The 15323-nt window shown below is 36.8% G+C and overlaps 1 long non-coding RNA gene across 3 annotated transcripts; it reads right to left on the bottom strand.

The window, feature by feature from the left end:
• Nucleotides 1-3087: 3087 nt before the first annotated feature.
• On the bottom strand, nucleotides 3088-15248 carry LOC106074800 (uncharacterized). 3 transcript variants are annotated; one of them, XR_008778375.1, is made up of 4 exons: nucleotides 15099-15248; nucleotides 8852-8923; nucleotides 8289-8379; nucleotides 3088-6504 (listed from the first exon to the last, which is right to left on the bottom strand). It is a non-coding gene; the product is annotated as an uncharacterized LOC106074800 (long non-coding RNA). The 3 variants fall into 3 exon arrangements; XR_008778373.1 differs by lacking the exon at nucleotides 15099-15248 and adding an exon at nucleotides 13378-13490; XR_008778374.1 differs by lacking the exon at nucleotides 15099-15248 and adding an exon at nucleotides 10918-11287.
• Between the last annotated feature and the right edge of the window lie 75 nt (nucleotides 15249-15323).

Raw genomic sequence — 15323 nt, 5'->3', positions numbered from 1 at the left:
TTTTTTTTTTTTTTTTTTTGAAATTTTTTTTTAATGACTAACAAATAAACATGCCACACTTATTGTTTGTTGCTATTTTTTTTTTTGGCTGCCCACTGTTCTGGCCACATGACACCCTCGTAAACCGTGGGCCACAGAAACAGATGATATCTTATGGATTGCAAGGTCTGAAAGTGGAACGTTTACTTTTTTACTGACCAAAGGTCTTGAATGAGTAACAATTCCTCTTTTGGGGGTTTAAAACCTTATCCTCCAATGATGCAGCCTTCAAAACTCATACAGATTGACAAAGTGTTGCAGTAAAAAGTCTCCAAGCAATTAATGCAGGACATAATATCAGATAAACTGTTATTAACATGCTATGTACATAATTAACTACTGCATTTTTTTGCACAGAATTAAGATTCTGACATGCTCATGTCACTATTTAGCCAGGGCTAAAGGTGGTGTGCGTAACAAAGGTGCCCACGAAAATCACTTTAAAGACCTACTTAAGCGCGAGGTTAGTCTGACAAATAGAAAAACAAAACATAACGAAGTAGCCTACTCAGAAAGACACAAAGATATAGGCACATTTCTTATTCCATATGCTAGAACAAATTTGTACAAGTGCTCCTTCTTCCCTAGTGCCATTAGAGAATGGAATGGGTTGCATGAATCAGCCAGGAAAACCAACGACTTGACAAAGTTTGATTGATTAACATGCATGACTAGATTGACACAAGAAATGTGTAGGACGTAATTATCTTCGTTTTTTGTAGTAACGTCTGTAATATATAAGATAAGATAAGATTAAAGGGAGCACCTGGCAGAAGAGAGCTTCGGAACAACACATCTTGAAATATCTTACAAAAGAGGCAGGATACACTTTAAGACCAAGATATTAAGACTCTGATGGTGAAGTGACAACTTAACCAATCATTGGCCGACAACGGTTCTGTGGCAAAATATGTAGATCACAGCGAGCAACAAAAAATACTAATCTCCACGTTTATCATTATTACTGATATGATTATATAACTATATATCCGTGTTATTTATTATAATCCGCTGCCGAGGACAGACGCAGACGAAATGAAAAAATAAATCGACCACCTGCTGACAATGGTTATGCTTTCCCAGGGTGTCAAAATATGTAGGTCACAGTTGGGGCTGCGCAGCCACCAGAAATACTGCATTTCTCACTGATATTCGGACTCGAAGACAAGCCTTATTATTATCCAATTATCTTATTGATAAATTAAAAAAAAATTGTAGTCAATTTTATTTTGTTGGCTTTCAAGCAAAATAACTTTGTGTTTGTAAGTCTTAATTTGTATTTCTTTTATTGTATAGCTTAATAGCCTGTTGCTTGAAACTACAATGTTAATAACATTATATATCTGTACATAATGTTCTTTTTCATTTTATATATAAAGATTGTGTTGTCTTTTAAGAAACAAGTGTTTCTTTGTTATTCAAAAAAATATACTGTTCATTTTTTTTGTAGAAAAATGTATTATAAATGGTAATGTAAACCACGATCACTGTTGATTCAGTTATTGTTCTTACTTTTTATGTATTTGTATTTGTATTTCGTTTTTAGTTATATTTATTTTTCGTTTATATTTCAAATGTGCAGAAAGTAATAATACATTATTCTCTTTCAAACATGTTTAATTGCTTTATTAAAAAAAGCTTTGCCAACTGTCAATTAGTGTCAATGCAATTCATCTGTATGAAAGCGTGTGTGTGTGTGAGTGAGAAAATGACTCTCGTTTTGAAATGTAAAGACTGACAATAGTTAATGATAATAATTAATGATTAGGTGGTTGCCTTGGGATGCGCACTAGACTGTCGTTCAAACTTCTCGATGGTCGCAGGTTTATACCCTGCCCGCTGCCAACCCCGTAATTCTGCGGGAGGTTTGAACTAGGAAGTTAAGTTATCAGCTTTGAAGTAACATCCAAAACATGTCAAACAAACAAATAATGTTTTTAATGACTGGATCTAGATCCACAAGTATGCCTCTATTCTAAATCAACAATTAAAAATCCTAAGTTTGTCAAAGCGAAAGGGGAATACTTTTGGTTGAGATAGGTTATTCTAAATAAGGCATGTTTCTAGACCAGTGACTGACAAAATCACAAATAAATGTGTAAAGAGAGGATTGATTGTGATCTTAATGTCAAACTGTGCCACTACAATTTATTTACTTTTACGGGTAAAACATTTGTCTATTGCCGGGGCTTGACTATATGCTAAAATTCCAAGAAGTGTATGCCTTGATGAACTATATGCTTCACTTTAAAATGAGAAATAAAATTAAAAAAAAGAAAACTCAGGTTTTATCTAATTCACGGGCAAAAAGTATATGTCTGGGAGGGGTAACGTTATGAAGCGAGCCGTGCCAATTGGACGTAACAGATACAGAGACGGGATGACAAGTGATATAGAATTCACAGGCCAGAAGTGGGTGTTGGGGGGGGGGCGTTTTAAAGCGGGTCGTTCTAATTAGAATATTGGCCAGAAGGGAGATTGTTGAAATGCAGGTTAGTTTATTGAAAGTGGAGCGGTCTAAAAGTTCATGTTTGGAATTAGGACTATAGAAGGTTGCTAAAAAAATTAAGCGATGTTAATGTAATGCTGGCTGTTCCACTGAATCTAGAAGGGCCAGAAAGTGTGTGTATTGTGTCATAGGGGAGGGGGGATGTTATGATGCAGGGAAACGAGAAGGCTACAATTTCGGGGGTTTCATTCAACTGTAGCGTAGCACGGGTATTTCTTTTGTAACATAAGATCTAATAAGTCATGTCAAAGCAAGACATTAGAGAACTTGACAAGTGCTCAGTATAATTAAAGTTCCCCTTTCAGACCTTACTCTTTAAGGCCGGTGTTGTAAAAGTCAAGTACCCATTAGAGTTGGGTGTGCTTTTTAAAAAATACCGATTTTCAAAATTCGTCTTCACTAAGATCCGAACCCAAGACTCCTTGGCTCAGAAGCCAAGCGCTTACCACTCAGCCACCACGTCTCCCCCAATGAGTAGGCCTACTAAGTTTATAAGCCTTACATTTTATAACAACAACAAAGAGTTTCGACAAACAGAACTTCATACAAATATCACATTTATTGGTAAATAGAATCTGCAGATTAAAAACAAAGTTGAAACAAAGTTTCTAAATTGTTCTTTTAGCATTGCAAAGTGAAATGCATCAATAAATATTACTTTGAAATGCTATCAAAGATATATTACTGGACAAGAAAACTTATTTAAGTAACAACAATACTGTTAATAATAAATAAAACATTCCTACATATAATGCAACAGAGTATTACACAATAAAGACATAGGTAAAAATACTATGTATATATTTACATAACCAACTTTTATAAATATTGTCCATTTGGTTATTTTGAAGTTATTAATAAAGGAGGACACATTCACTATGCATGTTTTCATAATACTGCACCGATTTCAGTCAAGGCAAAATATGCTTTTGACGCTGACCTCAGTGTGGAAACCGCACGCACCTCCTTCCAGCCCTCTTCAACTGCGTTGGGTTGGGCACCATAGTTTTGATTGTCTTGAGAGTCAAGTCTTTGCCTTTTAGGACATTAGGTCAATGAGTGGATTTTTATTGAAGATTTTCAGGATAGCCTATAAGCTAAACATGTTCAAGGATGAATTGAACGTCAATGTTGCTAGTAAAAATTCCCCTTTCAGACCTTGCGATCGATGGGGCAGACAATGTTATTACTCGGTCAAACTTTATCAACACCACCCATTTGATCAAAAAACATGAAAAGGACCAAGATGCCTGTGTGTAGTCGCTGAATGAACTCTTTATGTTGTGTCTGTTGTATTTATGTGTATGTTTCTGTTGTGTTGTCTTTATATGAGAAAAGAGTCCTTGCAATCTCAACAAATTTCCATAAGGATCAATAAAGCAGTCTTAGTCTTAGTTGAGGTCATCTGTTTCTTTGGCCAACGGTTAATGAGGGTGTCATGTGGCCAGCACATCGACCAACCGTCTTTACTTTCCCCCAACTAATGTCAGGTACACATTATGGTTTGGTGGACTAGGGGGGAGGGGAGCTAATGACCCTCACCAGGATTCGAATCCGGGATCCTCGGTTCGGAATCAATGCGCTTTACTACTGGCCCACCTCACCACCAGTACATATCAAAATTAAAATATAAACATTTTTAGTTACAAAATGTTGGTATAGCAGCAGTTTAAAAGAACTGTATCTTAATCAAGAAATTAAGATTAACAACTAATTTAAATAGAAACACCATCAATTTCTTTATTGTGACCCTAAAACCAATAAGCTCCTCCTTCGAGGTCGAAGGTGAATGCAATCTCATTTCCAATGAACTCAGAGATGGCTGCAAAGTCTTATCTAAGCATTGGAACTGAACACAGACTAGCCACAAAGATTTAATCTTATTATAAAGAAAGAAATTTTTTTGTTACTTTACAATTTGGTTTTAGAAACTTCTCTCTGTTAACGTGTTCACCTGCAACTATCCCTTTGTTTGTTGGACCGTTGAACACATGACCTGTGGACAAACTTACTCCATTTCTATCTGTCTTTCGCCCTGATAAGAATTTCTTTATATGACAAGTCCGTTCATGCTTTGATGTTATCTGCCTTTTCTTTTTTCCCCCTGGTATTGTTCCCTTCAGGAAAGTCTTTGCTAGTTTGGAAGATTTCGCGATATGGTCATACACATTTTCTAACTGTGGTCAGCAGAATTTCCCCATTTGTGATGCGGTCTTTATAGGTGATGCTAAAATCCTATAGCATCTGAATCCCATAACTGAGATGAACTCCAGTTGGTGACAAGGCAGGGAGACCTAAGTCTCCAGTAGTGCCCTGGTAAGTAACTCTGCTGTGTGGCGTAGTGCCTCATAGCTTCCGTACAAATTAAGTGTACCACTGCATACGTCTCCTCGCAGCTCGGGGAGCTGCGGGCACTCTTGCAAGACGTGCGCCACCGTCTCTTCTGATTTTCCGTAGTGTCGGCAACGGGCATCAATGTTTGGCCGGAACCGGGCGAAGTACGCACCAATGGGGCAGTGTCCCGTACGCCACTGCGCTATTATCGATTGTTCCGATCTTTTTTAGCCTCCACCACGGGTCCTCTCGATTTGGGCGGCGCATGTGGTGCCAGACTACCCTGGCAGTTTCGGAGTCATCCCATAACTAGGATCCTCCTCTCTAATTCTGCAGTTAGCTTTAAAGATTCGCAAGCATATAAGTATGTGGCCGTCACCAAAGGAGAGCATTGATGACTTTAATACTCCAAGGCTACGCTTGCGTCTTTATAGATTGTCTATAGATTCTCATGTGCTGCTGTGGAGTGTGCAGTTCTAGCCAGTAGTTCAGGTTTGGTTCCCTACCTCGGAACTATCATTTGAGACGAAGGAATGAAACCTCTATTGACTATCCAACTGTATTAGCAGCCATTATGCAGCCCGAGTCAAGCTAAAACTTCATAGACTTGTAATGACTTTTGCAAAGTGACAAACGTCTGTATTTAATCGAATTGAAACAAAAAGGTCAGAAGAAATTAATCTTTGATTTGACAAAGTAATTAGCGTTACGTCATTGCTTTCCTCGATGAAGAATTGAATGACATCATCAATATATGCATCTTTTTCTCCCAGTGATTAGCAAGAGTCTTCACACAAAAAAAAGTATTAGGATCTTAGATCCTTGCAGTCACAGAAGACTAATACAGCTTTCTAAAGGCTTACAATGGTATGTCCAAAGCCTTTTCTGACATGTTTGCAATATTTGTTTTTTAGAGCTGGTTTTGTACATTGTAGTAAATGCAATCAGATGTTAATGGATACGATGTCTATTTTTCATATTTCGCTATATTTCAATCAAAAGTCTCTACATATTCCAGGGCACGAATATCACAATCGAAATCTTTTTATTTCCACATTTTTAAAAGAAATGTGACTGCAAGGTATTTAGAGCATCTCAGCTGTTCTATTTAAAATACGCGAAACCATTTTTTTGTTTACCGTTCTGCTTTATAGCCAATTTGTTGTTGTTAATTTGTTGCAGTATTGGAAAGATCTCTATTGGTACATTGTGACAAACCAGAACATTGCTTCCATCGTTCAGGCATTCAAGACTATTCACGTCAAGTGTAATACTCTTTGTAGTGTCTGGAAATAAATAAATGGAAGTGTTCCGGACATTTTGCTCTGTCACTAAATTGGATTTATCTATAAATTTCAGTTTAAAATTCTTTTTTCCTTTAACGTGAGCCAATTTGTACAGTTTCTCATTTATATTCCAGAGGGCGATGTGGTCTACAGTTCCCCGAAGTTCTTGAACCCTATTCTGCTGGATGTCGATATCTGGATGCACTGCAATGGCGTCATAGATTGGCTCTATTTTTATTTTAACTTCTAGAGCATTTGGACTCAAATCATGGAGCGGACTGATACATTGAGCTTCACTTTTTCTGTTCCGTGATATGTTCAGTAAGGTGTCATCTTCTGCAATATGTAGAAATATCAAACATCAGAGCTTTATGATAACCAAAATACAAAAACTTAACATCAAAACATTACCAAAAAAACCCACTAAGATGTTACTTACAATTATTCAGCGTCTCTAACGTATCAAATAGGAGACTAGCTAGTAATATCAAAATAAACTTAAGGTACCAATCGGAATAGGCTTTTTCCAACTTTTTATTCGACAAATATTATCTGATCTGGGAAGCATGGTCGAGAGTGAGCTTGAACTTGGCGCTTGCCTTGATGGGGGCTCGAGGTTCGACACCCGACTCGAGCAGAGTTGTGTTTACTGAGCGCCTAAAGGCAGCACGGAAAAACCTTCTCCTAGATACCCCTCCCCCCGGTCCACAAATGAGATTGGACCATATCGCTCTGAGCATGCAATAAGCATGAAAGTAGCACTAAATAAAAGCACTAATTATTATCTTCTTATTTTATATATTACAGACGTTACTAAAAAAAAAAAAGAAGATAATTACGTCCTACGCACTTCATGGGTCAATTTAGACCATGCATGATAATCAATGACTTAAACTCTGTTAAGTCGTTGGTTTTCCTGGCTGGTTTGATTTTGCTTTCAACGCCTTCATAGTCCCATAGTTATGGCTGCCTGGTCTTTGGCCTGCGATTTGGGACTGTCAGCATAATGGGCATGAGCTCCATTTTCAGTTGCCTCTGTCATTCAGATGAAGATTATTGTATCCTTCGCGCATTCATGTGTTAATGAAGGTCTTAGTGGTTTATTACTAATCTGAACTTTTATTCCAGTAACCCAGTCCATACATGAACGAGACCTTTTATGTGATTATTTAATATGTTTATCACATGTGCTTATCTTTATCTGATTTTTTTTTACCTGTATGTGTTTATCATAGGTTAAGTGTATGTGTTTATCATAGGTTAAGTGTATGTGTTTATCCTAGGTTAAGTGTATGTGTTTATCATAGGTTAATTGTATGTGTTTATCATAGGTTAATTGTATGTGTTTATCATAGGTTAAGTGTATGTGTTTATCATAGGTTAAGTGTATGTGTTTATCATAGGTTAAGTTATGTGTTTATCATAGGTTAAGTGTATGTGTTTATCATAGGTTAAGTGTATGTGTTTATCATAGGTTAAGTGTATGTGTTTATCATAGGTTAAGTGTATGTGTTTATCATAGGTTAAGTGTATGTGTTTATTATAGGTTAAGTGTATGTGTTTATCATAGGTTAAGTGTATGTGTTTATCATAGGTTAAGTGGTTATCGCCTATGCTTAAATTGTGCTTTTTTTTTTTTATTGGCCTCCTTCAGACGTAGAACGACTATGGTTCATCTCGCGCACTTTCTCATGTGACTGTGGAGCCCTATTTTGGTTTTCCTGGCCGGTTTGCTTATTTTATGAGTTATCTTATTCGTCTATTTCAAGCATTTCTCTTGTAAAATGTTTGTAAAATGTTTGACATGTTTCGGATGTTCCTTCAGGGTTGAAGATAGTTTACTTCCTAGTCCAAACCTCCCACAGGACGACGGGGGATGGGAGCGGGCAGGGTTTGAACCCTCGACCGTCGATAAATCTGAACGACGGTCCAGCGCGCAAACCGCACGACCAGGCAGCCATCTTTATTCTTATGTGTCAATCTTATCATTCTTATCATCTTATGTGTTTATCTTTATTTTGTTTTTACCATTACTTTCACGTCTTAAAGCCAGGTATCTTTTAAAAAGTGCTTCATTGAAAGGCTAAGATAAGCATGACGCTGGGGCTAAATTTACTTACCAAGATTCTGAGACTGATTGACAGCTATCCTATCCACTTCATCAATAGGACTTTGGTCTGCCATTGCTTTAAATGGAGTCATACGTGGTAACTATAGATGAAAAATATTTGAATTTATTTCAAATGTTCAACGTAAACCTTATCTATAGATATCTTTCAACAAATCTGTTCTTCACTGCTGCCCAAACTACAGCCCTTTGAGACTCCTGCTGCCCATTGAAAAGAGGCTTGTTTATGAGCTGATGTGACCCGTGACATGTGTCCCAGCGCTGGATTTACCTCTAGGCAACATAATCTTCGCTTAGGCCCCCAACTTACCCCTGCGACCCCTCCCCAATAAAATATAGTTTTGAGGAAAAACGAATAAATTGCCTTATATTGATTACAGGGGGCCCCCTTAACTCAAAGAACTTAGATCCTATCAAGCCAAAATCTGGTCCTGTAGGTGTCGAAAATTTGTAAAGCCACCCGGCCAAAAAAAAAAAAGGTTTTCCTCACTGATGTACAAGAATAGATGTTTAGGGTTTTTAAAATTATAAGATAAATAAAGAAACAAAACTTACCAAAAACAATATCAACTGTTACGTTATAAAGTTTGATCCTGGCATACTCATGTTGTGCTTCATAAAGGTTACCTTTAGAGGAAGCAAAGAAATATACAACAGAATATCAAACAATGAAATATATTTCAAATTTTCATTCAGCAAATATGTAGGCCAATATCTTATGTCTAACATATTGCATTGCAGCAAATCCACAACTACATTCACAAAATCTTATTAGCCAACATTTCGGCAAACATTTTGAGTATAATTTAATTAAAACTAAACAGGACTGGCTTTAGAGGGAAGTCAGTCGGGGCTGGTTGCTAGGGCCCTGCACTTGAAGTTGCATAAATTGCAAATTCAACCTACAACAAGCAACAACAAAGAGGCCCCCGTGTAGTTTAAGTCTCAAGTTCCGCATCTTGCCTACTTGTCTAAATTATCTATATATTTGCTCAAAAGCCAATTGATGAATGTTTGAATTAGAACTTGATAGCTGCCTTGTTGTAAGGTATGAGGTTTCGGGTTCCAACATTGCCTGCTGCCATCCCATGCCGTCCAGCCGGGGGTTTGACCCAGGAGGTATTGATCTTCCTTTTTTTTAAAGAATAAAGTCAGAAACTTACAAGTCGATGATCAATATAAAAAATGCTATTGCCAGGCTTGTTAAAAGCTTTCTACTAAAACTATTTTAACTTGAAAAACAATTTTTCTGCAATTTATTTATCTTCTCAACTTTGAATATTTCATATTTTTAAAAATATTATCTTATAAATTACAGAAGTTTCTTCAAAAAGATAAGGTAATTACGTCTTACGCGTATCCATATGTTAATCTGGTCATGTTAATTAGAGACCTTAACTATGCAGAACTAGGAAGGAGTATCCTAGCAATGGAGTTGAGATGCTAGAGAAAGATCCTAGGTATCACATACAAAGTCCGCATCACAAATTAAGAGAAAGATCCTAGGTATGACATACAAAGTTCGCATCACAAATTAAGAGAAAGATCCTAGGTATCACATACAAAGTCCGCATCACAAATTAAGAGAAAGGAAACGATTGGACCCAACGATGACCTGCTAACTACGTCAAAAAAAAAACGCGAACTAAAACTCTATGAATATGCCACAAGGTCCTCCAGGGCTTGCAAAGACAATCCCTCGAGGAATGGTAGGAAAAAGAAGGGACAGACAGAAAAAGTAATGGAAAGACAGCGTAAAAGAAAGGGGAGGCTTGTTATTCAAAGAGACTTATCCAAGGCAAAAGACAGAGAGGAATGTAGAATGAAGATTAACAGATCCTGTCTGATGTCCCAACGGTCTGATAGACTAAAGGAACATGAAGGTGAAATTAAGTCATTGTATTTCAGAACTGATTTAATGCTCTAATGGCACTAGGAAGAAGGAACACTTGCACGACTTTGTCCTAGCCTATTGAATAAGAAATTTGCATTTACCTTTCTGAGTATTGGATTGGGTTGTGTTTTTTTGTATTTGTAAGTTAGGGTTTATGTATTATTGCTACTGTGCGTTTTAGTCATATGTCCTGAAGTGATTCTAAATGTAGTGATGAATTTAGTTTCTAAATAAAAACCCATTGATATAGATATGTTTTAGTCTTACAATTTCTATTGCCTCAAACGAAATGTGCCCGTAAATTGTATGACAATATCACTTGACATTCAAGCGACAACTATTAGTAAACATTGTGAGTAAAAGATCGTTGACCTTTTGTCCTATAATTAAATCAATCAATAAATTTCCATGGATAACATTTAAAATGTTACCCAACACACTGTGATGTAACTGACCATAATAGATAAACCCAACTATGTCAACAGACCACAGAAATATTGAAACAGAATGCTTTTGGTAGTCCTGATATAGATCTAAATCCATTACTGTTAAATCTTAGCCTGAATAAAAATAAATCTTGTTTAAGTTACGTCACATTTCTGATTGTTTAGTGATTGACAATAGACTCTCCCTTTTTTTCCCTTAAAGTTACGAAATTCCAAACTTTTCTAAATCTAGAATAACAAAAACAAGTCGGTGACTCTAGTTTTCCATTTCCATTACTTACAGCTAAAAATATCCTATTGTTAACGACAGTTAACGCAATGAGTAGTTATCTGTAATTCAAAATCGTTGAAACGGTTTAGAAATAAAATTTATGTTAACTTAAGCCTATTAAAAAATAGTCGCAACTACAAAATCTGTTATTAGACTCAATCAAAATAGACGGTATCATACGATCCAACGTAAACAAGAAAAGACCAGTTTGGAATGCTGCCACGTAATCTGGCTACTACGCATTTGGTTCTAGATTTAGATCAGGAAATACCTGTGCGTCATCGTATGATGAAATTATATCAATGACCCCCCAAACATATCCGGCCCGCCAGGCGGTGCTATCCAACAGCTAGAAACTTTTTTTTCCCACAGCGAGTAATGAAGCAGTGAAAGATCCTTCCATTGGCTTAGACCAGTGATGCCCAAAGTACGGCCCGCGGGCCATAACCGGCCCGCGATGTGGTTCCATCCGGCCCGCCGAAACATCGGCACAAAAGTAGATAATCCTCCCCCTTTAAAATAGTTGTAAATGTATTTTTACCTTCGTTAGGGCCCTCACTTTTTCTGTGATGGATTGATACATGACCTTTAACGAGTGGGCGATTATAAGTTTATGAAGTGGAACTCTGATTGTAAAATCTACCAGGAAAAGGGAATGGATCTTTTTTTTGTGGAACATGATCATAAGCCAACATATTTGTTTTGTAAAGAGAGTCTGGCTGTTTCAAACAAAAAACAAACAAACAACATGTTTAGCGACATTGTAAAACAAATTGGTTTGAGCCGCGTCTTAAAGATTGGTTAAACTACGCCTAGAGATTGGAGGACCGATGAGAATATTTACCGAAAAGAGACATGAAAATAAGTTGGTAATAAAGTTAGCTAAAATGTTGCTCACATTTTAAGTAGAGAAATGAAACCATTTTAAGACGCGTAAAAAATGATAGACTTTATCTATCCTATTAATTAATGTAAGTACTAGATCCAATAGTTTCAAATAGTTTCAGGTGAATTTTGATTTCATTTTTCGTACCTTTTTTGTTGATGTGGCCCGCGACACTCGTTTCGAAAGTTAAAATGGCCCGCAGATCGAATTAGGTTGAGCATCACTGGCTTAGACGATTTTTTGGCGGTGATGTGCTTTGCGACAAGTGTTGGAAATGTATAAGGCCCTCTGGCAGAAAATATTTGGGCACCTCGTCTGTAACTATCTCGACATGAATTGAAGAAAACAAAATCCTTACACCTTACGCTTTATTACGCAGTATTATTTGAAATCATTTATACGCACATGATGACGCTGTGGCTGAGTGGTAAAGCGCTTGGCTTCCGCGCCGAGGTCCCGGGTTCGAATCCTGGTGAAGATTGGTATTTTTTTTAATTCCAGGATGTTAGGCGCCTCTTAAGTCCACCCAACTCTAATGGGTACCTAACATTAGTTGGGGTAAGTAAAGACGGTTAATCGCTGTGCTGGCCACATGACACCCTCGTAAAACCGTGGGCGACAGAAAAAGATGACCTTTATATCATCTATAGATCGCGAGGTCTGATAGGGGAACTTTACTTACTTTTTTTTTATACACACATACACGTAGACAAGGACAAGTTCCGACATACTTCTGCTGACATAGGGATTTCAAAAACCTGTGCGCCAAAAGACAGAAAAGAGGACAGAAAAGAGGACAAAGCCTTACACCGGAGGACACACACAAAAAAAAAACAGCCCAACTTTAAACAATTACAGTTTAATTGATGAAAAATATCAGTAAATCATATTCTTTAAAATATATGTGTGTGTGTGTGTGTGGTTCACTTCATTGCTACATCTAGACTATTGACCAATTGAGTCGTTTAAAATTAATTGCGATTAGTCCGAGTAATGCTTAGTAATCCTCGGATTACATTGTCATTTGAAGACTTGCTATAGAATCTAGTTAGGCCTCGTTATTTTTATATGATATAACATCTGTGAAATAGTATAAGATACCATCACTAAACCCAATGTGAAATAAATATATATCTTATCTTATAAAATAAGACATCCTACGCGTCATGCATCTTGTCATGCATGTTAACCAATGACTTAAATTCTACCAAGTCATTGGTATTCCATGCTCTAATAGCAATAGGGAAGCATAGATCACACATTATTACAATTCTAGATCTATAAATCAAGGCAGATTAAACTACAATGAAGAGTTCATTACATACATAGCTGACGTCTACTGTCTACTAGATCTAGATCTACTTTGAATTTAGATCGACACTTGTGTAACTTTTGGTTAGTTTTACATGTTTAGGATGTTCCTTCAGATTTGAAGATTATAGATCTAACACTATCCTAGCCCAAGCCTCCCGCAGGACAACGCGGAACGGCAGCCGAATTTCATAACATGTAAAGCTTGTGTTCACGGGAAAAATAATATAGACAGACCTAGTCTAGATTTATCTGCACTCTATGTAACATTACCTTAAAAGTTTGAATCTAAATAAAATATGAAGCATTCAATAACATCAATATGGAAATAATTATAAAACATAAAGAGAAAGTAAGAAGCATGTGACACTGAGTCTGGGTATGACACCACGTCATAATGGGGAAAAACCGATGGCCTTTGTTTTTTACGAGTGTTTCTAAAAATAAACCAACCTCTTTTTCAACATTTGCCAATCCTACGTCTATCTCTTCGAGGTAAATTTAAAGTGAGAGTCACATGTTTGTATCGAAACCTGCATGAATAACCAAGATTATTTAGGCGTATCGAATAATAGTATTTCTTTCTTTCAAATCAATAAATCGCCATTTGTAAGGTTCTCCTTTCAGAACTTAATCTATAGGGCAGATGACGCAAAGGTCTTCTGCTTTTTTTCGGGTTCACGGTTAACAAGGGTGTAATCTGGCCAGCACAATGACCAATCTCTTTTACTTTCCCCAACTAATGTCAGGTACCCATTAGAGCTGGGTCGACTCAGACTCAAATGCCTGGATTCGAATCCGGCACCCCGGTTCCGAGTCGAAGTGATCCACTTTGGTATAGAGATAATAGGAATACAATAACAATGTTGTGTCAAAAAAAAAAAAAGTAAAATTGGTTTCCTTCGTCGGAATATTAATTTTTATTAATGACTCATAATCATGTGTTTTACAAATTTCACCAAGAAATGTCATTAAGTAATGGCTGTTAGTAGATTATGAAAAAATGTTACTGCACATATATTTCATACCTTCACCAGTTATTTTTAGAAACATAACACACACACACAAACAGAGAGAGAGAGAGAGAGAAAGAAAGAGAGAGAGACTTCATAAGCTAGCGCTAAATATCCCGAAGAAATAATTTTCGCTGACTTGGAAAAGACAGAACCAGAATCGCTTAGTGCGCAGTGTAATTTTAAATTCAGAATAGAAATTACGCTATCGTGGTAGTCTCAGCTGTTGACTCATAGATTGTCACTTATCACACAAGTCACTATGACACAGCCACTATTTTAATTCAACGTACACACACACAAACACAAGCACACTGTATTGAAAGAATGCAGGCCCTTTGAACCGTCTGCTTCGACGTCATATGTCAATTCGTAAAGTCTATTCTGGGGTTTAGCGTAGGCCGCTCCAACGATTATAGCTATTCAGTCTCACTCAGAGCTTACTTAGATCACACAACGCCTTACGTCGCATTGGGCGGAACTGTCTTCTAAGAAATGTCTTTCCTTCAATGTTGCATATTCCCGCCTAATCAATTTATTATACAATGATTTAGTTTAAAAACAGATTTATTTTTTTTAAAGCAAAAAGAATGTCCTCAATGTTTATGTAAACCTTCAATAGTCTAAATTAAAACAAGCATTTGTCTATTCTGGTTTCTCGTTGTAAGCGAAGGTTATTTGATTTGAGTGGACCACTATTTTCAACAAAGTTAAATCTCAACAACTAGATCTAGATCTCACCAGGGCCGGCCTTAGATAACTGGAGGACCTAAGCGAAGTGAATTTGTTGGCCCAAAACGAAATAGAAAAAGTAAAAAAAAAAATAAAAAATAACCGCTATTCCTTCTCTAAATAAAATGTTCCGAGTCCTGTGCGAGGCCCCACCAGTCGAAGGTCCCAAGCGAGTGCCTAATTTGATTATGCCTAAGGCCGGCTCCAATCTTACTATAGGCGTAGTATTCGATAAAAAAAATACATTACCTTTATTATAGATCTAATCTAATGCTTCCTTTTTAAAAGAACTTCTGTAACTCATACATTGCGATCTAAATAAGTTTAAGAAAAGAAATAGTCACACTACATTCAAAAACTTTCTTTTTTGTTTGACTATTCAGCAAACAGATTGCGTGTGTCATCGTCAACGACTCTGTAGTAGATGTCAACATCAGACACATACATAGTACCATGGCCTAATTACATATGTTT

This window comes from Biomphalaria glabrata, chromosome 6 (genome assembly GCF_947242115.1).
Source record: "Biomphalaria glabrata chromosome 6, xgBioGlab47.1, whole genome shotgun sequence".
NCBI lineage: Eukaryota > Metazoa > Mollusca > Gastropoda > Planorbidae > Biomphalaria > Biomphalaria glabrata.
Note: the sequence above shows the minus strand (reverse complement) of the source record. Positions and strands in the feature narration are given on the sequence as shown.